Raw genomic sequence first — 24,124 nt, forward strand, 5'->3', positions numbered from 1 at the left:
CCTAGCATATTGTGTCACATTATTCATTATATCTAATGTGAGAACTGTTTTGTGATATGTTTTTAATTGTTTTTTATTACTCTATCCCACAGCCGCCGGGTGCCGTGAACCAGCATTTTTGTTGCCTAGCAACCGACACCCATGAGGGAGGGACGTCATCAGTGGACGCCGCTCGATGGGTGCGCGCTGAGCGCATTTGTATACATATATATTGACCTGGGAATACCTTGTAAGTATAGGCAGCAGGTGTCTCAGCTCTGTTCTCTGCCTTTTACTTCTTCTGGTCTGCACAGTCACACATAGGGGGCCCCCACACCTTGTCTCCGACGCTTACTATGAAAAACCGGGAGTACAGCGTTTAGCTGTGTCAGCTCCGGTCCTTGGTCTTCTCCTCAGCAGCTCAGCTGTTATTACCTGTTACCACAGCCGCTGAGGAGCTGTCACACTACCAGTCTCGAGAGATTTGACTCATCATCTCACATGACTGGTGCTGTGACAGCTACTCAGCGGCCGCGGTAACAGGTAATAACAGATGAGCCGCCAAGGAGGAGACCAAGGACCAGAGCTGACACAGATAAACTCTGTCCTCCAGGTTTGTATAGTAAGCTTCGGGGACAGGATGTGGGGGCCCTGGGGTTGCCGCCCCGCCTATAATCCGGACCTGGCTGCCCGGTCAGAGTTGAGCTTCGATCGCGGCAGCTGGGCCAGCAGTGGGATGTGTGAGGGAAGGGTGGCTGCTGGTCCCTAAAAGGTATAAAAAGAGACCGGCCCAGCGGGAAACAGCCCGGCGTCCTGGCGGCCCAATCCGCCCCTGCACCTGTCTCTGATTCAGGCCCAATGAAAGATAGCAAGTTCCATATAGTGCAGTTTAGAATGTAGGATAACACATGCAAGGCTCATCATAGGTAATAGTAGGACATGTACAATTGGAACAAAGCTGTATAAGAAGACGATATATAACTGGCAATAAAAAATCCTACAAAATCTGCAAATTGCCATACACAGCATTTACATAAGTGATTACTAAAGCATGTAATGCACATCAGCATTTTTACCAGTCACTGATGGCCCCTATGCATTGCTGTACTTCACACAAGTCATCAAAACTGGCATCCTGCTCACACTATTTCTACACTATGATTACAGACCTGACATAGAAATTCAATGTTAAAAGTTAACACATCAGTTCACAAAAAATATAAAGGTGTATAGGAGTAATATAATAATTTATTGGCAAGATATTGGTTACCAAATGTTGGAAAATAAAACAATGTGTCCACATTCTCCTGGTCTGTGTCACATCACTGGGGTCCTGTAGATTTGGATTGGGACCCCTGGGTTAGCTGTTAGAAGGAGAGTAGACAATCAGTGACAATGGTGTGGTCACACGATCAGCTTCCTCAGCTTCTTGTCCGTCAGGCCATTCATTTCCATGATGTGCTCCAGATGTTTCATGTACCGTCCTCGATCTTTTAGGAACAGAGGAATTCTGGAAGAGTGAAAGACAGCAAATCGCTTCAGGCGAGTTATATCCTCGTAAGACACCTTGGAGAAAAATCACAATATTGTATTTAGACAAACATAGAGTAAGATTGCATATAAGGGGACTAGAAAGTAATCACCTACTTTGGCATTTTTCACATTTTTATTTCTTACATCATGAAATTAGAATGAATTTACTCTGATTCTTATCAATAACCTACAATAAAATACTCTGTAATGTGAAAACTCTCCACTAAAACACTTTAATTACAAATGAGACAGATAGTAAACAAATATTCACCTCTATCAATACGTGGTGCCAGTGCTTTTAGCTGTAATTATAGATTTGAGTCTATATGGATCTGCTTTGCACAAGGTGGTAATAGCTTTTTATTGCCAATGAACATGTATTATAGTTAAAAGTGTTAAGACCAGCGGTGGATTGGCCATAGGCTAAGGCGGGAGTTTCCCAGTGGGTCAATGGTTCAGGCATCAGCTTGGAGCAATTTAATTTTATGTATATGCTCCATGTAATCTATCCCCCGCTGAGAGTTGGTACAGTCTCCGATGATGAATAGGCCCATCAGAGTGCTGCTGATTATTGTTTGTTATATATATACCATACCCCCACAGCACTGGTCACACTCCTACATCAGTAGTAACTGCACCAACCCCTTCCCTCCCGCAGGCAGAGCCATAACTAGACTTTTTGGTGCCCTGTGCCAGAATGAGAATTGGCGCCCCCCTCATTTTTCAAAGGGACATAATGCACCCAAAAAACTGCCATGGCTTCATGGGGAAGGGCCAGGGAAGAGGTAGGAGAGGCCAGAAGATGCTGGGGATGAAACAAGAGGAAGCTACAAGCAAGAATGATAATAAACAGAAATTTGACAAGCCCAAACAGCGCCCCCTGACCTTTGGTGCCCTGTGCGATGGCACCGGCCGCACTACCCTAGCTACGGCCCTGCCCGCAGATAGTGCCTTTGGAAAAGGCACGCAATTGGCCCTTTATAAATTTCTGCTCCAGCCCCATGTGGACTTTAATCTGCTACCGAGCTGCTACACTGACGTGCAGATCTCATTCTGCAAGAAAACTTGCAGTGCCCTATGCGCAGCAGCCTGTGGCCATTGGGGGTAGCGACAGACAGCATTGCAGAAAACAAAGGAATGCCTCCCCCATGTTCTGGACTGAAGCCAGTGGCTTCATTCTTGAATGCAGCTTCCCTGGCTTCAGCAGCATGACTTAACTGGTCATCCTGAGGAAATTGAGGATTACTCAGAGACGTCACTGGGTCTGGTGAGACTCTGGATACCCTCGCATGCCCGAGGCCCATCCAAAAATGAGGCATGGTCTAAATAAACAGGGTGTGGCCTCATGGGGGAACCTGATAACATCACACCAGGGGCAGCCCAGCATCACTGAAGATTCTGGGCTGTCCCCAGAGACTGGGCTGTCAGCACTGTCGGCTCCTCTTCTATAACAGGAGCTGGGTGCTGCAGGAGAATGTCACACTGCAAGACCCAGCTCCTGTCACTGCAGAGGAGTTGACATTTTGGTGTCACTCCCTCCGAGGGTGACACCTGGGTGCTGCCTGCACCCCCTACAGCCCCCTCATGATGCCACTGGGGTTACTCAGATGACCATGCCAGCAGGAGGCATCTATTTACACAAGACGCCTCCTGCAGCATTATCATATTATTACACGTCTTTGTACGCAGCGGCTGTGTGATTAGCAGACATCTCGGAATCAGGCCCGCTGTGAGCAGTGTTCAAATATGAATTAAGCACAATGATCATGACTTCATAAGTGTCCTATTATTTCATTACTGAAAGACATACTGATCATAATATATACCTTGCCCATGCATGTCAGCAGGCGGAAATCTATGGTATCTCTGTGCCTTAGAAGATGTAGAATCCCATCCAGGTAAACTTGATCTTTATTAAAACAACCTGTGAGGATAAAAAGAAAAATTAATATACAAATGACCTCAGCACTGATACTATGGCCCTCATTCAGAGGCGGTCGGAGGATGCAAGCGGTCGCTCAGAAACTGGGCGGCCGCTTGCATCCTGACCGCCCGCCTCTGTTTCGGTCGTTAGGCTGTGGGTTTACACCCACAGCTCTAACGACTGCTAGGGTGATGGTCGCGATGGTCATAGACCATCGCGACCATCAGGGCTTACGACGAGACCCTAGGGTAGGGTCTCACTTGTCGTAAGCCCCGGAGAGCTTCTGGCTCTGTCAGAGCCGGAAGCTCTCCACTGACATCACTAGTGATGTCAGTGGGGCCTCCCCCGAACGGCAGGCGTTCCCATGGGTACGCCTCCGTTTGGACTGCCACCCCCCCGGCCCGCCTTCCAAACGGGGCGAGCTGTCAATCAACATAGACAGATCGCCCCCTTTGGAAAGGGACTCACGCATGTGCACGAAGGAGCCGGCTCCCTCGTGCGCATGCGCACTGGACAAACATCAAGGTGGCTATGCGGTCGTAGACCGTACGGCCGCCTCTGAATGAAGCCCTATATATCTGTAGCCTAAAATATCATTATAAAACCTGTTTGCTGGCACTTATAGATACTTTTCACAGTAGTTATTTTTCCATTGAGGGAAAAACATAAATAGAAAATGTGCATGTATGTGGCAGGAGGGAGGAAGCAAAGGTATAGTGAATAAGTATGGATAAGTGAATGGCAGCCCTCCCGCTACACATTACAGCAGTAGTTACTCACAGATACAGCTCTGGTAGATATAAGATATAATACAGTACATGTGTGTAACACTGTGATAAGTCCAGTTGTAAGAATTTCTTATACAGTATTTATGAAATTTGAACTGGAAAGTCATAGAGCGGTTAGGATCATAGTGCGGATCTAAAGTGCGAGTAAAACTAAAGAATACTAAAAGAAAAAGAATACAGACATAGTAGCAGAAACTTCCATGTATGTAGGCAGCACCTCCACATTAGTGACCATAGTACAGAGACCTTTATGACCATAGAAGCGGCAGAGAACTTTGACGGCCTGTCAGTGACTGCCCACCAGCACAGCTCCTGCAGGCAGCGAGACAGTGGAGCCGGTGGATCCAACAGTGGGTGGTGGATTGTACCTGGCAGTGGGGGGTGGATGGGACCCGGCAGCAGGGGGCAGGAGGTTGGTTGGATGGGACACCGCACAGAGGAGCCAGCAGATTGGATGGGACACTGCACAGAGGACCCGGCAGCAGGGGGTTGGGTGGATGGGACACCACACTGAAGATCCAGCAGCTGGGACAGGACACTGCACAGAGGACTCAGCAGCGGGGGCGTGGGAGTTGTGTGTACGAGGCACAGCACTGAAGACCCAGCAGCTTGGACAGGACACTGCACAGAGGGCCCAGAAGGGGTGGTTGTTGGGTGAACGGGACACTGCATTGAAGACTCTGCAGCTTGGATAGGACACTGCACATAGGACCTGGCAGCAGGGGGCAGGGGGGTTGGGTGGAAGGGACACCACACTGAAGACACAGGAGCTTAGACAGGACACTGCATAGAGGACCCAGCAGCGGGGATTTCGGTGAGCTGGACACTGCATAGAGGACCCAGCTTCTTGGACAGGACACCGCACAGAGGGCCCTGCAGCAGGGGTATGGATGGGAGCCGGTAGTACAGGGGGGTGTTTGGTGGATGGGACACGGCATTGAGAAGACCAGGCAGCAGAGGGGTGGATGGGACCCAGCAGCAGGGGTGGGGTTGGGGATGGATGGGACATCGCAGAGAGGTCCCGGCAGTGGGGGTAGACATAGTACAGAGAAGCCGGCACCAGGGGGGGCAACAGACCGTAGAGAGGAGCTGGCAACGTGGGGGGGGTGACACTGTAGAGAGGATGCCGACAGGGTGCGGGGAACACTGGGGAGAGAATGCCGGCGGGGTGTGGGGACACTGCAGTTGAAGGGGAAAATTATCACATTTCCGAAAAGGTATCTTCGCAGACATAGCATCTTTTCGGAAGTGATACTTTAGTAATGCAAGAATGATGAATAGGGCTAAACTTAACAATGAACTCATGGCAAGTTCAAAACTAAAATATCACGCATTAAATTTTTATCATGATGAATAGGGCCCTCAGTGCTCTAAAACAAGGGATTTCTTATCTTTCTATGGGGTCTATTCATCATCACTTAATTTTTTACAAAGCAGGTGAAAACGCACATTTTCACCTGCAATTGTAAAAATTACAGTAAGTTATTGGGCCATTCATCAAGAAAGTAAAGCAGATGATATCACAGATACTCCTACTTACCTTCCTTTTGCGGAATGGCCTGCTGTCGCCATACACTTGTATGGGGACAGAATTCATCAAGCTCCAAAATATAATATTTCCAGAGCTTGACTGCGGGAGCATTCGCTATCTTTAGATGGCGATTGCTCCTGCTCCGAGCTCGCAACCCACTCCTTCCCTATGGGAGGAGGTCCGGGTTGCTAAGAGGGATTCTTTCTGATCTGTCCGCCCCTGTCCGGCTCCTTCCGCCAGACGTCGGGGCTCTTGTGAATATGAGTGACCTGTAGGTCGCGCATGCACAGTCCCATCACTGCTCCAAAAGGAGCAGTGAAAAGATTTGCTGTTCCGAAAAGGAGCAGTGAAGCCGCTCGCGGGGACAGCTGATATAGCATCAGCTGTCACCGTGCCAAAACAATGATGAATTGCTCCGGCAGCCGCTGAAAGTTAGAATGTTAATTATTGGGGACCGTCTGGACCCCGATAATTAACATAATGAATATGCCTCAATGGGGCTTATTCATCATGACATAATTATCACTAGTGATAATTATGTTTTAAACTCGCTGCAAGATTAAAAAATCTTTTGAAGGCATTCATCATGCCTCACTAACAAAAGTATCACTTCCAAAAAGCTGCTCTTTTTGCAGAGTGCGCTTTTCGAAAAAGTGATACTTTTTCCCCTACAGGTGAGGTATCTATAAGGATTTCCTCACTGCGTCTGCCACCCCCTCTCAATTCCCCGCTGTCATACATCCCATACACCTCGCTTCCAGAGCCGTCCCCGCGTACTCCGTTGTCCAATCCGGAATTTTCAGTGCAGTGATATTTTACGTTTTGGTTTGCTGCATTTTTTTTTAACATGTATTTATTAATGATGCTGTTGCCGGCAAGCACTAGTGTTAATCAACTCAGCACCACTGTTTTTCTTTTACAAGCAGCACCGGCGAATGGACTTTTATCCTGAAATTGGCGCATGCGCCGTCTATCTTCCTGGCTGGCTCCCTTCTAGGATCCCTGCCTGGCAGCAGCAGCAACCTCCCTTCCAAGCCCAGCACATACTGCTGTGTGTAGGGCTGGGGAGGAAGGAGGTGCCGCTGCTTCACAAGGAAGGAACAACTGGATTGCTGCGAGAGAGCAGGAGGGGGGACTGCCAGTTGATGCAGGAAGGGGGACACTGGCTACTGCTGCGGGAGGAAAGAAGGGGAAGAGAGACTTCCAGCTGATGCTGGAGGGGGGCCGCTAGAGGAAGGAGAGGGGAGAAGAGACTGATGCGGGAGGGGGAGCAACCGTCAGCTGGTGCAGGAGGAAGAGAGGAAGGAGGGGCCTGCCGGGACCTAGCGCTTGCACCCTGGAGAGTTTCAATTACACCAACGAGCAGTATTCAAAATACTGCTCGTTGATAAATACACACAGCAGTCATTTCAATGGATATATGAAGAGAAATAGCGCTGCTATATCACAGCAGGCAACACAACGCACACATCAATAATAAATACCAGGAGCTTCTATTTTACATACACAACCAGTTTACACACATAAAACTCGTTAAGAAATGGAGCCCTAAGATCCTTACAATGTGATGAATGGTTACAAATTTTAGTTTTCTATGTAAACTTACACTGTGCAAAATGCTGGAGCACATTCTCTTCTACACTCATAGGGGTATATTTACTAAGTGTTTTTTGTTTTTTTTAAACTGCTGATTTTCAGTGGTTTTGTCTGTGGAATTTAAAAATGGAAATGATAATGAATGCAAAATCGTCTGTATTTTGCGTTTCGTATTTTTGCCATGTTAAATCCTGCCAGCAAAGCCATTGGAGATTGTCTGTTTAGAAACTCTGCTGCTTGGTTACTGTACCAGACCATGTTTATGGAATAGAAAGCTCTCAGTTACCTGGCTGGGATGTGTCAGAGCAGCCTCTCTTTGCTCGCATACAGTAATCCCACCTTGTGTTAGGGTCTTCCACAAACTGACCCACATCCTGGAACAGCTCGGAGAATGACATGCGGCTGGCTTGGTAGACTGTATAATAGAGCAGTGCAGCTCTCCACAGGAAAGGGTCTTTGTCTAACAGGACACTGTGGATGCTTGCCAGGCCTTCTTCAGTGGGATTGACGGGTTTTAGATGATATGTGTCACTCCCAGCGCTATCATACCATGGCTGCTGCCTGTTGTTCACTGAACGGAAATAATGGGTTCCTGCATTCACACAAGAAACAAGTAATACAGCTTTTTCAATACTCTTTATAATGGAAATGAAACTTGGTGCATGGCTAAATTCACAAGTATATATATGGACTTTGTCTGGATGTATTTTGAAGATGATCATATATGATAATAGTATAAAAACAGAAAGTGGTGACAACTACAACATTCTTTATGGGACAACACCATATTCTAGTCAGCGATGTTTCTGTTCAAGAAGATAAAGATGCAGTGCCGTATCTATAATGGATGCAATCATGCAGGGTATTTTTATTACTTACCTCTCTGGAGTCCCATGTCGGTGCTAACAGCGATGTGAAAATCACCTTGGAAATGGCCACCGTGGCCATTTTACGGATTTTTTGTGCATGCGCAGTATGGAAATCGCTGGAAAAATGGTTTCTGCGCCATTTTCCCGGTGATCTGTGCATGCACAGTAGACTTTGGGCACAGACATAGTCTACTGTTTCGGCGCTGCGCTCTGTGTGCTGCCAGCCGCCGGAGAGACAGGAAAGGACCCCGGACTGCACATGGGCTCTCTCCTCTCTTAATACACCCCTGTAAAGATGTGTAACTAAGGGCTCTATTTACTACAATCCGCATATTGAATGCGGATTGTAGTGTGATATTACCGATCACCGGTCCCTGGAATCAGGTAAGTGAAAAAAAAAAAGTTTAATTTTTTTTTCTTTTTTTTACAGTTATCAGCTTGCAGTCTGCTTAGACCACATAGCTGATTACTGGTACCGGCTCCCGCCTCTGCTCTCCCCGTTAGAGCAGAGTGGGAGCCCGGTAACCGGGGGAGACCCTGGATAACGCCACCTCCAGGTGGCGTTATTATCACAGGGCTTCCCCCGGTATTTTTTCACAATTTATTTTTAGTAACTATGGTCGGATCACATTTCCCATTACAATGATGGGAAATGCGATCTGCTTTACTAAAAATAAGTGATACTGGGGGTTGGAGTAGAATTTTACTAATTCTACTCCAATTGCCCTGTAATAACTACAGGTGAAACTAAAATAATGTGAAAAGGGTGTGAAAACACCCTTTTTCACTTTATTTTAGTAAAAATAATGTTAATAAATAGAGCCCCATAACTTGTATATCAAAAGATAATTTGCACACTTACAGTATGTGGTCTGATAAACTGGTCATATTATAGGGTCAGAACAGTGACAAGCAACACACAGTAGATGGGAGTGGTAAGCAAAGGAAAAGGCATAACCATAAGGATAGAATATAAATAGGGCTGAGGATCACATACTGTAGCTAATTACATAAATGGGCATGCTACATGGTTTCAAATGTATGACAGTGATGAGACGTAACAAGTACCCTGCAACCTGTAGAACTTCCTGAGTGTCATCAGGATGCTCCGGGCATAATTACTCATTATACGCCACCCACCTCTGCACCATATATATATATATATATATATATATATATATATATATGGATTTTCTGGCACTCACTGCATACTGATCTGACCCCGTTGCCTCCGTCATGAAGATGATGGTAACCACTATTTTCTACACAAAGTCACACAATCGGCGGCACTCAGGGATTTAAAAGACACAACAGACCACCGGGTAGCAAAAGCCAACGTTTCAATGCTGGCGCATTGCCCTGTGCCAGCAGTGAAACGTTGGCTTTTGCTACCTGGTGTTCTGTTGTGTCTTTTAAATCCCTGAGTGCCACCGATTGTGTGACTTTATATATATATATATATATATATATATATATATATAACACGGCTCAGGATGGCACTCCCAGAAATAATGTCAATGCGTAGGTGCCCTCCACAATGGTACCGACATGTGTCAGCCCAAATAACTTCACTGAACACAGGGATGAAAAAATCCGACGTTTCGGAGCTATTTAATACTCCGTCCTCAAGGTACAAACCACAAATACAAATGAAACACATTAAATACACTCACCCACCCTCACGTGTCCTCCATGCCGCCTGCCGTCCAGGACCGGGGCGCACTCCGATGACGTCAGAACACCCAACTCCCACGCAGGCACACACAATGACGCGTCAGCGTCAGGATAGGGGAAGACCTCAACAGACCGCGGCCCGGTTACCCGGGCAACAGAAGACAGCACATCAAAGGCACGACATATTAAATACTGTGGATATCAAAAAACAATACATATCACATCTTAGACAATACTAAGTGCATCTTACACAATACAAGACAAACCAACACAAAACAGATAAACTAGCATAAATATATATCAGACACCATGGTAGATAGAGGAGCTATTTTCCAAATCCCATATTTCAAAAAGCACATCACATACTACATCCTGAAAAACTGGACCATAAGTATGAATCACAGATCATTAAAGATGATTACAATATATCATGAGGAGAGTACGTATAAACTCCATACACAAATAGTGTGACAGATGCTAAATTCACAAATACTTTTAATTGTATACCAAAAATTCAAATATTATAGACATAGTGTAATAAGCTACAAACATACTATGGTAGAGTTTACAGAAAACAGTGCAAACCCAGATTTTCATTTAATCCCCTGGGAGCTAATGCTTCAAGTCTAAAGATCCATCTGGACTCACATTGTAGCAATAGCTTTGATCTATCACCACCCCTGTAGGGGGTGGAACATGATCAATAATCATGTAGCGCAGTGTATCTAGACTATGACCCTTGGTGCAAAAATGCCTGGCAACCGGCTGTTCGCTGTTGCCTGAATTGATCGCGGCACGAATGGCCGAACGGTGTAATGCCATACGCTCTCTTAAGGTTCTATCGGTCTTTCCCACTTATATGAGGCCACAAGGGCACACAATCATATATACTATGAACTTTGTGGTACACGTAACCCGATAGCGTATTTTAAATTTCTTGCCACTGTATGGATGGCAAAAATGGCTACCCGTCATCAATGATCGAGAAGTTAAACAATTAAGACATTTAAAGCATCCAACTTTGGAACTTAAAAAACCTTCTGGTTTTGCTGCTCCAAAGGTGCTGATATCAGTCTTAACAATCCAGTTACGTAAGTTACGCCCCCTAGTATAGCAGGGCATAACCCGTGACTTCTGTAATCTTAAATCAGGATCAGTGCCCACAATGGGCCAAAATTTCTTGACAGAATTAGTGATCTTATGACTATACGGATGATAATGGTTCACCCAAGGGATCTTATGTTCATAGTCAATATTGTGTTCCCTAGACCTAAGCAACTCCTCCTGGGGTATAGAAAGTGCCCTAATTTTCACCTGTAATAATAAATCATATGGATACCCGCGTTGGCAAAATTTGTCAAACATTAATTCCATATGTTTCAAGGCTGTAGTCTCTTCACTACATATCCTGCGAGCCCGCAGGAATTGTGAATAGGGCAGACCATATTTTGATGGTCTTGGATGACAACTACCATAGTGTAAAATCGTGTTTCTATCGGTACTCTTACAGTAAAGCTGTGTAATTAATTTACCTGCCTTAAGTTCCAAGTTGACATCCAGATAATTCACACTAGACAAATCGATACTGTATGTGAATTTAATGGGACTACTACACTGGTTGTGTTGCTCAATAAAGCCCACAAACTCAGATTCAGACCCTGTCCACACCAAAAAAAATATCGTCTATGTATCTGGCATAAAAAAAGATTCTGCCAGACACATAGATGTCCTGAAAAAAAATGTCATGCTCTGCAAAGAACATATATGCATTGGCGTAGGATGGGGCCACATTCGACCCCATCGCTATGCCAATGAGCTGTAAAAACAATTTATTGTCATGTAAAAAGAAATTCTTGGTCAGGATCATCTCAAGGAGATCGAGTATCAAATTGATATCAGGACCAACAAAATGGGGACTATCCAACAATTTTTTCACCGCCAACAGCCCTTCATTATTAGGTATTACCGTATATAAGCTACTGATATCAATGCTACATAGGTAGCTACCCTCTGGAATGGAGGTCAGGCTGTGTATTTTCCTTAAAAAAGAGGTAGTATCTAATAAATATCGAGGATGATCTTTAATACACGGCTGCAGAATAGTATCAAGATACACCGATACTGCCTGGAACAATGATCCCCTGGCCGATATAATCGGTCGACCAGGGGGATTGTCCAGGCATTTGTGTATCTTGGGCAACAGAAGTGCCGTAACAGGAAATTTTGGGACGAGTACATCCCTTATTTGACTTGATATCTGTCCCTCACTTACTGCTTGATCCAATCTCTCAAATAGTTGTCTAGAGAAGATAGCAGTGGGATCGCTAGTTAAGGGTCTATATACCAACACATCAGAGAGTTGCCTCTCAATTTCGCCCATATATTGATCAATATCCTGAACAACAATAACCCCGCCTTTATCAGTGGGGCAAAAAATTACATCTCTATAATTAGACATATTACACAGCGCTCCCCATTCCTCCTTAGAGAGATTACTGTAGCCAAAGCGATCTTTCCTAGTTGGAATTAATTTCTTGACATCCTGGTCAAGTAATCGGATATACGTTTTAATTGCCGCATTGTTCGATGCTGGCTCAAAAGAAGATCTAGATTGAAATTTAACGATCCTGGAATGTCACTAATGGAATCTTGTAGAGGTCTCGGTGTAGCTTTAACTCCATGATAAAATTCATGTAACCTCAGTTGTCTGTTGAGGCGATATTTCTCTATCTCCCATGACATGGGTTCCAATTTGGTGGTAGGTACATATGAAAGGCCACGGCTCAATACCCTAATTTCTGACTCAGTCAGTGTCCGTGAAGAAATGTTAATTACCAACGATTGCGTTGAAGGGGGTGTCTTCCCACTCTCCTTCGTTCGCGTCCTCGCCCATTGCCTGCTTCTCCTGGTGTACCTCCGCCACCTCTTAGGGGTGATGGATGTGTCGTGCCTCTCCCTAAAGGGCCATAGCATTGGGATGTATTGCCAATGCCCACGTCCGACTCACTGGTGTTCTGCTGTGATGAATCGGAGTTACTATACATCTGTCTAAAGCCCTGTCTCTCAGGGTGACGCTGTTCACTCCGTCCATTATTTACCCAATTGTAAACTCGGTTTTGATCATAGTCCAATGCAACTTTGGCCATTTTGTTCTTTTTAAATTGAATCAACTCATGTTTATAAGTCGTTACTTGGGTGTTTAATTTCTCCAGCCATGCCATATTCGTGTCTGATTCAAAAGACATCCTGTGTTCACTTTCAAAGGTGGTCAGTTTTTCCCTCACCACTGCAAGTTCACGTGTCGCTTCCTCAATAACCAGCAGTATGAGGTCATAGCTACATTTATTCAATATTGCTATCCACCTTTATATATATATATATATATATATATAAATAGATGGACCCGAGGGCGCTTATTCAACAATCAATTATGAAATATTCCACAAATGTGATAATATGATAGGATAAAATCAAGGATAGTCCGTATCTTTAAGAAAAATCCTTTATATTTGTTCCAATTGGAGGTGAATCAAAGCTGTCCAGAACAGTTATCTACTTTGTTTTTTCTTCAAATGATGTACGGAACCGTTAAGGGTGAGTGGAAATGTCCTGTTAATATACCCTACACACCAAAATGTCACCCAAAAAATGGCCTGGTATTAGTAATTGACACGATCATTCCTCTTTTTAGAAAAAGTAACTTACATAAAAAACAATGGAGTTGAATAGCCAACAGCTTTGTTAGGTAGATGTTAACCACCAACCACCCCAAAGGGTGTGAGCTCGATGGTGGAAACCTGACATTGGACAGATGGGTAAGGCACCAATAAGCCTATGCGTTTCATCCCTTAAACAGAACTTCCTCAGTGGTACAATCAGAATACAGATTTTGCACCTTTAAGAAAAGACTTTAAACTTTTCACCGCTGATTAATCCTTAAGGACCTGGTGTCATAAGCAGTGCACAACCTTTGGGGGTTGCCCCCAAAAAAGACATCCAATTAAAGCCTTGCTTGTAAGCACATGGGATTGTAATAAAAAAATACACACACAAGGGTGAGTCAACAATTATCCGCACTCCAGTTATATTTAAACTTCTGTTGGCCGCATTGTCTTATCAACGCTTTCCGTACTTGGATGCTGTCTCCCCTGTCACTGCAGTGCAGGTTTAAATGTGTTACGTCAGTTCATTTGTGACTGCAGTGCAAGAGAAAATGGTTGCCCCACTTGACATTTGTACGAAAGAAGAGCAGCGTGCAGTGATTCTTTTTTGTGGTCTGAGGGTGTGTCTGGTTACGATATTTATCGAAAGACTTTGCACAATATGGAGAAAGTGTTTTGTCGTGAAGAAGTGTGTATGAATGGATAGAGAAGTTCAAAAAAGGTTGCATAAGTGTCAGCCTTGAAGAAGGAGCCGGACGCCCGTCCACGTCCACGACTTATGAGAACATTGAGTTTCTTATAAAGAATCATTACTAGTGACGAGACATGCATTCATCACTATGAGCCTGAGAGTAAATGGCAGAGTACTCACCAACCAAGAAAAAGTTCAAAACTCAGCCATCAGCTGGAAAAAAGAGAGTTATGGTAAAACTTACCCTTGTTAAGTCTCTTTCTTCTTCAGGGTCCATAGGGCTCCACAGGGAGACAATGGGGTGTAGGTGGTACTTGGAGGACTGGACACCAACAGCAAAGCTTTTTTCTATCCCAGGATGCTCCGATCCTTCCCCCTATACCCCGTCCTCAGCCTGAAGGCAACTCAGTTTCGTTGGTTTCCAGCAGGAAAGAGCAAGCAGCACTAGACAGTCCTCTGGATGTCTGCACTGCTGATCCATCACCCCTCCGTGGCGCAGCGACTCCAGCCATCGGCTAGGTACTCTCAGCAGGGCTCCGGAGGGACCTAGCTAGCAGGGCTTCTTGGACCCCAGACTGCAGCCGAGACTCAAGGGGACAGGTAAGGTCCCTGCTTGCGCTATCTGCCTCTGGTCTCAGGAGACAGACCGGAGGAGCTGCTGTGGACACCGGTTCGTCCGGGACTCCACTAGACCACCAGGGCATAACCTATACTGGCTCAGGGGACAGGTAAGACCAGGGACTGATGGTTGATGTCAGCAGAGGGGAGAAGGTCCTTTCCCTGCGACCCTTCTCCCAGCTCAAGGCGCCATTCCACTGCGGTCTTGATGCCCCTGAGCTGCTCTTCCTCACCAGCTCAGAGACTCACGGCAGCCATTCTCTGCAATAGCCTTAGGTCTCTGGCAATGCTATCATTTTGTGCCCACTGCAGTTAACCTTTATGCTCTGCATTGTATGTGACTTGTGCAAGTGCTGCTGTCTGTTTATTTTTCTTAACTGTCAGCTTATACATTTCCCTTACTTTATAACCCTGGAATATTGAGGTATAGGAGGTTTACTGTACCTTACATCCACCTGTATTTGTGAGGGCTATCAAATACTGTATATCTGTGTTGCTCACTACACTGTACCATATTGTACATATATCTGGTTGCTCACTGCACTGTGCCAGATTGTGTGCTGTATTATCCTTGCAGCTTTGTCTGGCAAAGGCAAGCGTGACAAGCAGTCTGCTGATCCCATTCTGGTTTGTTATAAGTCCTGTTTATCAGGCCTAGCTTCAGAGGATCTCATTCAAGATGGTCTATGTGCATCTTGTTATACAGCACCTGGCCTAGCAGCCCCTGCATCCTCTCCTCAGGACCCCCCTGGGCTTCTTTTTCACAGGGGTTGACAAAGATTGTGGACCACCTAGTGGTCAGTGTGGTAGCTCCCCCTATAGGATGGCCACAGCAGGTACTTCCTGCAAATCCTTTGCCTCCCCCATGGGTAGACAGAATACACAGACCTGTCACAGGCCCCTGGGTCCAGGGGGACCCTGCACCGCACACCCTGCACCCATAATATTACTTACCTCTCTGGAGTCCCACATCGGCACGGGGGTCCAGCGCTGTAAAACGACTGGTAAATGGTGGCCATTTTCCCATTGTTTGCGCATGCGCAGTACAGGGAAAATGGCCGCCGCAGCAATTTTCCAAGTGACCTGTGCATACATTATAGACTCTGGGCACACTCTAGTGCCCAGAGTCTATAACTCCAGCGCTGGGCGTGCACAGCTCAGTGCACTGCCGGCCGCTGGGCGGAGAGGAGGGGGCCCGTGTCAGAGACTGCACATGGGCCCCCTCCTCTTTAGAAACGCCCCTGCAAAAGAGCCACTCTTTGAGGGAAAGAAAGTATCTGATTTTATGTGTGAAGCATGGAGTATGCCAAATAAAAGGTGCCTAAATGCCTTATTTCTTTTTACCCTATTCCAGCTACTAATTGCATGGAATGGGAAGCTCCCACTGCAGTGGATTTCCACATGACACCTCTGGTTAAGAATGCTACCTTACCTATCCATACAGCAACCTCCTTAAAGGAGACTACGGATAGCATGATTGAAGCTTGCCTGAAGTCTATATACTCTCTTACAGCAGCTATTACTCGTCCTGCCAGGGCTACGACCTGGTTGGCAAAAGCCATATAGAGTTGGGCAAAGGCCCTAGAAGATACATTTCCCTCTGATGCTTAGAGGGAACAGCTGTCCTTCTCTCTTCTAGCCATCTGGAATATTGATGCTTACAGCTATATGGGAAAGGCCAGTATTGGAACATTATCAGGAAAAAGGTTCAAAACAGTGGGCCTGATTCAGAGCCGGATGCTATTTGCGCTCGCTCGTTCAGAAAAAGGGGCCGGATATTTAAATAGAGCGCTCGCTCTTTCCGGTCTGTTGACACCTCTATGTCTGAACGAGCGAACGAAACATGCGCTTGCTATTTTTAAAAAAACGCCCCCTGGCCGCTCGCATCATACGTCATCTCCGCTATTTATTAGATTAATCGAGTACATCGAAAGGCATCTGAACTGCTCACAGTGCTTGTGGTAGCATTTTCCTACCGCAATCATGCGAGCAGTTCAGGCTAAAAGACAACCAAGTGACGTGGTCGATGACGCTGCTTTGTTAATTATGCACACCCTTAAAATGCCCACGCACGCCTGCGTTCGGATCTCTACTCCCCGTTTTGAAGTACCTTCCCCTGTTACCACCCACAAACGCCTCATTCTGTCACTCAAATTAGCAGGCATTTGCTATTTTGCAAGCACACAATTTCCGACCGCAATGACTGCTTCGCGCATGCGTATTACTACCCATACGCATGCGCAGTTGTGCGAACATCGCTCGGAGCGAACGAGCGGCCACTTACGAGCGGCTCTGAATCAGGCCCAGTGTTCTTTACAGTGCGATACTCACTGAAGAGCTGAAGCCTAAAATTCAAACAAAACACAGAGGACTGCTATCCAAGGGTGTTGTGTTGTTGCATGACAATGCACGTCTGCACACCACTGTTCATACTGTCGACACTCTCCAAAAACATTGTTTTGAGGTGTTAAAGCATCCTCCCTAAAGTCCTGCTCTTGCCCCATCGGACTATCACCTGTTTGGTCCCCTGAAAGAAGCCCTAAGAGGACGAAGTTTCACAGCTGATGAAGAGGTGAAGACAGCGGTGCATTCATGGCTCGGAGCTCAGCATAAAAAAATTTTTAATAAGGGAATATGAAAGCTTGTTGACAGATGGACAAAGGACCTGATTCAGACCCGCTCGCTAAGATGCATACTCTCGCTGCTGTTGATGGTATGCAGTGTGTATGCATTGTGCGCATGTGCAATCCTTAGCGAGCGTTCACAATGCACTTGCTTGCTGCGCATAGAAAGCCCAGCAGAGTGAGTGGCAGGGGAAGCCATTTGTAGGTGGTAACAGGGGCTGGCCATTAAAAATGGGGGAGTGGAGGTGCAAACGCAAGAGTGACTGAGCATCTCAATGGCGTTTTAGAGGTGTGCATAATTATAAGACAGCATCATAGTACACGTCACCTGGCTTGCTTTTACACTGAAGTGCTCACGGTGCTTGTGGCAGGGTATGGTCAACCTCAAGCGCTGCGATAGCATCCGATGTACTGATGGTTGCACACACTTCCTGGACATGACGTGCACAAGTGGGCGTCTTAAAACAGGCTGAAGGGTGTCTGCATACACTATGTGATCACTCTCTAAGAAATACTGGGCGTGCTAATGCATTGCTGTGCGACAGCACTGCCTACGCAATTTCTAGATATATGTGAAATAAAGAATTTAATTGGGATTCCCGGGCATATTTCTATATATAGCTTATTGTTGCACCTGGGCCCACCACTTACTAGTTCCGCCACTGAATCAAGCTGATGTAGGTATAGGGCTGGTGCAAATGCTGGTGGTGCGTCCACATAGATGCAACTCTGAATATAGGTGAAAGGTCACATTTATTTCTGAGCATACAGTAGAATGTGGCTGCACATATGGCCAAACTGGGTGTGACTGTAAATCAGGCTGTAAGTACAAGGTGTGTCATGCTTGCCAACAGGAGATAGTGTCACAAATGTAGCTTTTTCATCCATTCTCAGTAGGGAATCTGCTATCATTGGATAATTTCATTGCTAATGCATGTTCAATAGATCCCAAGCTATGTAATTCAGGCTTGCCTACTTTCTGGCTGCTCCTTCCGGGAGGGAGCAGCAAGATCGGAATGGCAGGGGGGGCATGGCCAGCTCAAGAAGGCGGGGCCAGCCAGGCTATGAGTAATTGTGGGTGGAGCGGAGCCACGTCATTGTGTCATTTGGCCCTGCCCCGCTACACAATGCTGATATTACAGGCATCGTGAAGCAGGAAGTGGGGCCAAAATGACGCGATTCAGCACCCCTCCCCCCGCTGTGGGGGATTCAGAGGTAATTGAGGCGGGATAGGAGGGGTGGGCGGCAGCCGGGAGGATTGCCTGCCTTCCCGGGAGGTCGGGAGTGGCACCCGATTTTCAAATCGGGAGGGTAGGCAAGTATGATGTAATTACAGGATTACAGTAATTACAGGAACTCATGTGTAATTGGTCGTATGCATGTTTTTTTGTGTGAAATACACATTTCTGTACCACACTTGTGCATAAAAAATGACACTTGAATCTGTAAGCACACTCAGTCACTTCTTATGCTTACGTCCTCCTATATTTATGGTGGTGAAACAGGTGGGAAGGGCAGGGCAACCACATGACAAGTACAGAACAGGATGTGCGATTCCAGCACTTTCAGGACCCTCTAGACTGATGACTGGCTTACTAGTTGAGTGTATTTCACCAAAAAATTAATCAAAACTAAATAATAGAGCTGCACCTGTCAGCAATCACCTGATTCTCCTGTTCCTGAAGATCACTGGGACCTGCAGATCCCCACAAAAGATGCATTTTTTACTATGTATTATGCCATTCAGCATCATTTAAACTGATAAAACCTGCCTAATGCAGCAAAGCCCTATCTTTTGTATGCTTAAAAAACCCTAATAAATGAAATTGGTAAAACATGCTCACAAAAAGAATATTGTGCATGTGAGTGGTGAAGGGAACACTTATCAGTGTTAATGTCAATGGAGTGCTTGCAAGCAACAAATCACAAGCGGTTTGCTACATATAGAAACCATCATCATCATTATCTGTTACTTGCACCCACTGCTGGCCGCCTACAGGAGACACGGCTTTCTCAGGTGTATCACCGTCTCTATCTAGCACTGAATCTGGTCACACTTCTGTGAATACTCCCTTAGAGTACATGGCGTATGTTAGAATGACCATGGGCCACCTCATTCCGCCTCTTTGGTCATAAGCTGAGGGGCATGTACTCTGTGTACACTCGGCATAAGGGTTTATTTGTGTGCGCTTGGGTCTGATTGCTTCAATGTTCAGGGTAAGGACACGTAAGACACGCCACGCCAACTAACATACATTCCAATTTGCATCAGTCCCATACCTAACACGTTATAAGCCATTTTTTCTTAATTGTGTTCCGTCTAACAGGAAATATTTTCTTAAACAATATACTGATAAGGAACCATAGGAAACTTTTCCTAGGTTGGTAGAGCGGAAATAAAAGAACAGTGAATGTAAATCAGCAGAAGCCAGTACCTATTTCATGTCTGAGCATCCCTTCCAGCTAGTGTTCCCATACAGCGGAAACATTAATGGCCATTGTTGCTCATCCATTCCTCACGCTCATACAGGCTCGTGACAGAATATCACTTGTAAGGTCAACAGTGATCTGGAACATGGAGAAGGACACGGTCATGTTATGTGGCAGGAATAAAAGGCCGGTAGCGGAACAAACTTTTACGCACAACACAAGTTATACATTATGGGCTTTGATTTTTCTAAATGTGTGGGGCCCTTACTGCATTACAGACATTTTAAAAACTCCACAAATCATTGGCAGATAATGAACAATAATGAATAAAAATGATGTGTGAACGGCTTCAATACACTGAAAAGCAAAGTATATTGCAGGCCAGGATTACACGTCGGTGTGGCTCATACATTAATAGGCAAATCATTTCTCAGTGTCACCAGGGGCATGTATAAAATACTGGACTGCTCTGATTGCCTACAATTATGGCTGGCATGGCTGCAAGAGGAGACCTCAGTGACTTAGGATAAGAGATGATATTTGGGACATGTTTAGTAAGAGCTTCATTGATCACAACAGTTTAACTAATGTTTCTCAAGCAACAGTAACCGGAACACTGTCACACTGCTTCCTGGTTCAGGGCCCTAGTGCACACTGCACATGCATGGCCCTCAGATCGCTCTACAAAACAATATGCAAAATAGTAGCCCATAGGGTAATATAGGTAACGCCCCAATAGGCATCACCTATCATGGCCAAGCTTCACATTTCAGAGCTTGGTAAATCTGGCAGCACAGCAGCCCCCATAGACACCTATGGGGGCTGCATTTTCAGATGAAAAATGGAAGAACTGCAGCAGATAAATCCTTCCGTAGTACATCTGGGGGATACTTAATATTTGCAGGTACCCCCTCCACCAGAAAAAGGCTGTTTTCTGTGTATATTCTGCAAATATTTAATGATAAATAGGCCCCTTACAAACAAATGCTTTAGGCCTCTTACCTCACCCAGGCAGCGTTCTTTCTCCATGTAGTCCTGAATTTGGCGCAGTACCAAAGTTTTCATAACTGCCATATTTCATAAGAGCACGATGCATTATGCCAACCAGGGCCGAATTGATGGCCACATGGGCCTGGAGCTGAAAATGACCAAGGGCCTATTATGAGAAGCAGAGGAGGCGTGACCAGTGCCATGTGGGCGTGTACCCCCTATACTCTCTGCTCCAATGTCTCCCTAAATATGTAAAGGGAAAAAATATATATATTTTGTGAGGTAAAAAGAAATACCATTTTACTACTTATGATTTATGGCTGACCGTGTGGAGATGGCCAGTCAACATAATATTGTCATGACAATGGGCCTATTTTTATGTGGAGGCCTGGAGCTGTAGCTCCATCCACCCCATTGTTAATCTGGCCCTGATGCCAACAGCCTGTACAAGAAGACAAAGACGCAACAACATATATTTATTTAGAAGCTATAAATAAAACATGGACATTTTTCAACTTAATATTTCATTGTAGGCACCTTAAATATAAGTCCTTCAAGAAATAATGGAAGACTCAAATAAGCACCAAGGTGATAGAACAGGTCAAGGAAATCCAGATTGCATGTAAAAAGGAAGAAGGGGGAGTGTGCCCTGAGGGGATTGGCAGATTACTGGGTGTTATCCTATGGGATGCATGGGTTTGGGTAATTCCATAAATTTGTTGGCTAGGGAGGCTTCCTTCCTCTTTCCTCTACGCCAGCTTCCTCTACGCCAGCTCCGGCGTATGCATGCACGAGACCTGGCCAGCGACAGGCACTCCGTCGCTACTGGTCTCGCACCAAAGCGGGGCAGCTGTCGATGGTGATTGACAGCTTGCCCCATTTTGGAGGCAGGTAGGTGGGGTGGCTGGGCAAACGGAGGCGTTCCTGCAGGAACGCCTGTTGTTTGTGGGTGGCCCTACTGACATCAATCGTGATGTTAGTAGGTGGACTTCCTGCTCTATTAGAGCAGGAAGTCCACTGGGGCTTGTGGCCACGAGACCCTACCACAAGGGTCTCGTCTCAAGCCCGATGGTCGCGATGGTCTTGACCATCGCGACCATCACTTGGCCACTCGCATAAGCTGTGGGTGGTCACCCACAGCTATGCGAGCAGCCAGGAGGCCGTCTTTAAAAAAAAAAGGGACGTCCTGATTCAGAGCGAGCGCTCTCAAAGAGTGTCCAGCTCTGAATCAGGCCCTATGTTTGCACAGCTGAGCGGTTATCGGTGGTCAACCCGACACTTACTAAATAAATCTCGTGGTGTCTTAAGGTGGGTACACACCTGACAGCTACAGTCAGGTGCATAAATATTGGGACATTGACAGAATTTTCATATTTTGGCCTCTATTCACCACCAAAATGGCTTTGAAATGAAACAAACAAGATGTGCTTTAACTGCAGACTTTCAGATTTAATTTGAGGGTAATTACATCCAAATCAGGTGAACGGTGTAGGAATTACAACGGTTTCTATATGTGCCTCCCACTTTTTAAGGGGCCAAAAGTAATGGGACAAACTAAACAATCCTAAATCTAACTTTCACTTTTTAATACTTTGTTGCAAATCCTTTGCAGGCAATTACAGCCTGAAGTCTGGAACGCATAGACATCACCAGACGCTGGGTTTCATCCCTGGTGATGCTCAGCCAGGCCTCTACTGCAAATGTCTTCAGTTCCTGATTGTTCTTGGGGCATTTTCCCTTCAGTTTTGTCTTCATCAAGTGAAATGCATGCTCAATCGGATTCAGGTCAGGGGATTGACTTGGCCATTGCATAACATTCCACTTTTTAGCCTTAAAAACTCTTTGGTTGCTTTTGCAGTATGCTTCGGGAAAATGTCCATCTGCACTGTGAAGCGCCGTCCAATGAGTTCTGAAGCATTTGACTGAATATGAGCATATAATATTGCCCAAAACACTTCAGAATTCATTCTGCTGCTTTTGTCAGCAGTCACATCATCAATAAATACAAGGGAACCAGTTCCATTGGCAGCCATACATGCCCATGCCATGACACTATCACCACCATGCTTCACTGATGAGGTGGTATGTTTTGGCTCATGAGCAGTTTCTTTCCTTCTCCATACTCTTCTCTTCCCATCACTCTGGTACAAGTTGATCTTTGTCTCATCTGTCCATAGGATGTTGTTCCAGAACTGTAATGGCTTTTTTAGATGTTGTTTGGTAAACTCTAATCTGGTCTTCCTGTCTTTGTGGCTCACCAATGGTTTACATCTTGTGGTGAAATGTCTATATTCACTCTTGTGAAGTCTTCTCTTGATTGTTGACTTTGACATATATACACCTACCTCCTGGAGATTGTTCTTGATTTGGCCAACTGTTGTGAAGGGGTTTTTGTTCACCAGGGAAATAATTATTCTGTCATCCACCACAGTTGTTTACCGTGGTCTTCCGGGTCTTTTGGTGTTTGCTGAGCTCTCCGGTGCGTTCTTTCTTTTTAAGAATGTTCCAAACAGTTGATTTGGCCACACCTAATGTTTTTGCTATCTCTCTGATGGGTTTGCTTTGATTTTTCAGCCTAATGATGGCTTGCTTCACTGATAGTGACAGCTCTTTGGATATCATATTGAGAGTCGACAGCAACTGATTCCAAATGCAAATGTCACACCTAGAATCAACTCCAGACCTTTTACCTGCTTAATTGATAATGAAATAATGAGGGAATAGCCCACACCTGTCCATGAAATAGCTTTTGAGTGGATAGTCCCATTACTTTTGGCTCCTTAAAAAGTGGGAGGCACATATAAAAACAGTTGTAATTCCTAAACCGTTCACCTGATTTGGATGTAATTACCCTCAAATTAAATCTGAAAGTCTGCAGTTAAAGCACATCTTGTTTGTTTCATTTCAAAGCTATTGTGGTGGTGAATAGAGGCCAAAATATGAAAATTCTGTCAATGTCCCAATATTTATGCACCTGACTGTATATCTGCAGATCGAGTGATCTGCAGATATACCTACAGATGATGGTCGTTCATACACACTGAACGAACATCATCTGCATGCTGCAGGGGGCATGGCCTAATTGCGGAAGGCATGGCCACGCCCCCTTCGGGGGGAAAAAAACTCATTTGCGACGCGGTGCTGCGTGCTGGGGAGGGGGGCGCTGTGTGCCCCTCAGCCCAGCACACAGCCAATGGGGGCACAATCAGCGTGAA

General features: G+C 45.5%; 1 pseudogene; it reads right to left on the bottom strand.

The window, feature by feature from the left end:
• Positions 1 to 1,383: 1,383 nt before the first annotated feature.
• The window catches only part of LOC148523588 (putative tyrosine carboxypeptidase MATCAP2), a 36,814-nt pseudogene continuing 14,073 nt past the window's right edge, over positions 1,384 to 24,124 (bottom strand).

This window comes from Taudactylus pleione, unplaced genomic scaffold, assembly GCF_031769625.1.
Source record: "Taudactylus pleione unplaced genomic scaffold, aTauple2 ptg000129l, whole genome shotgun sequence".
In the NCBI taxonomy this organism is placed as follows: Eukaryota; Metazoa; Chordata; class Amphibia; order Anura; family Myobatrachidae; genus Taudactylus; species Taudactylus pleione.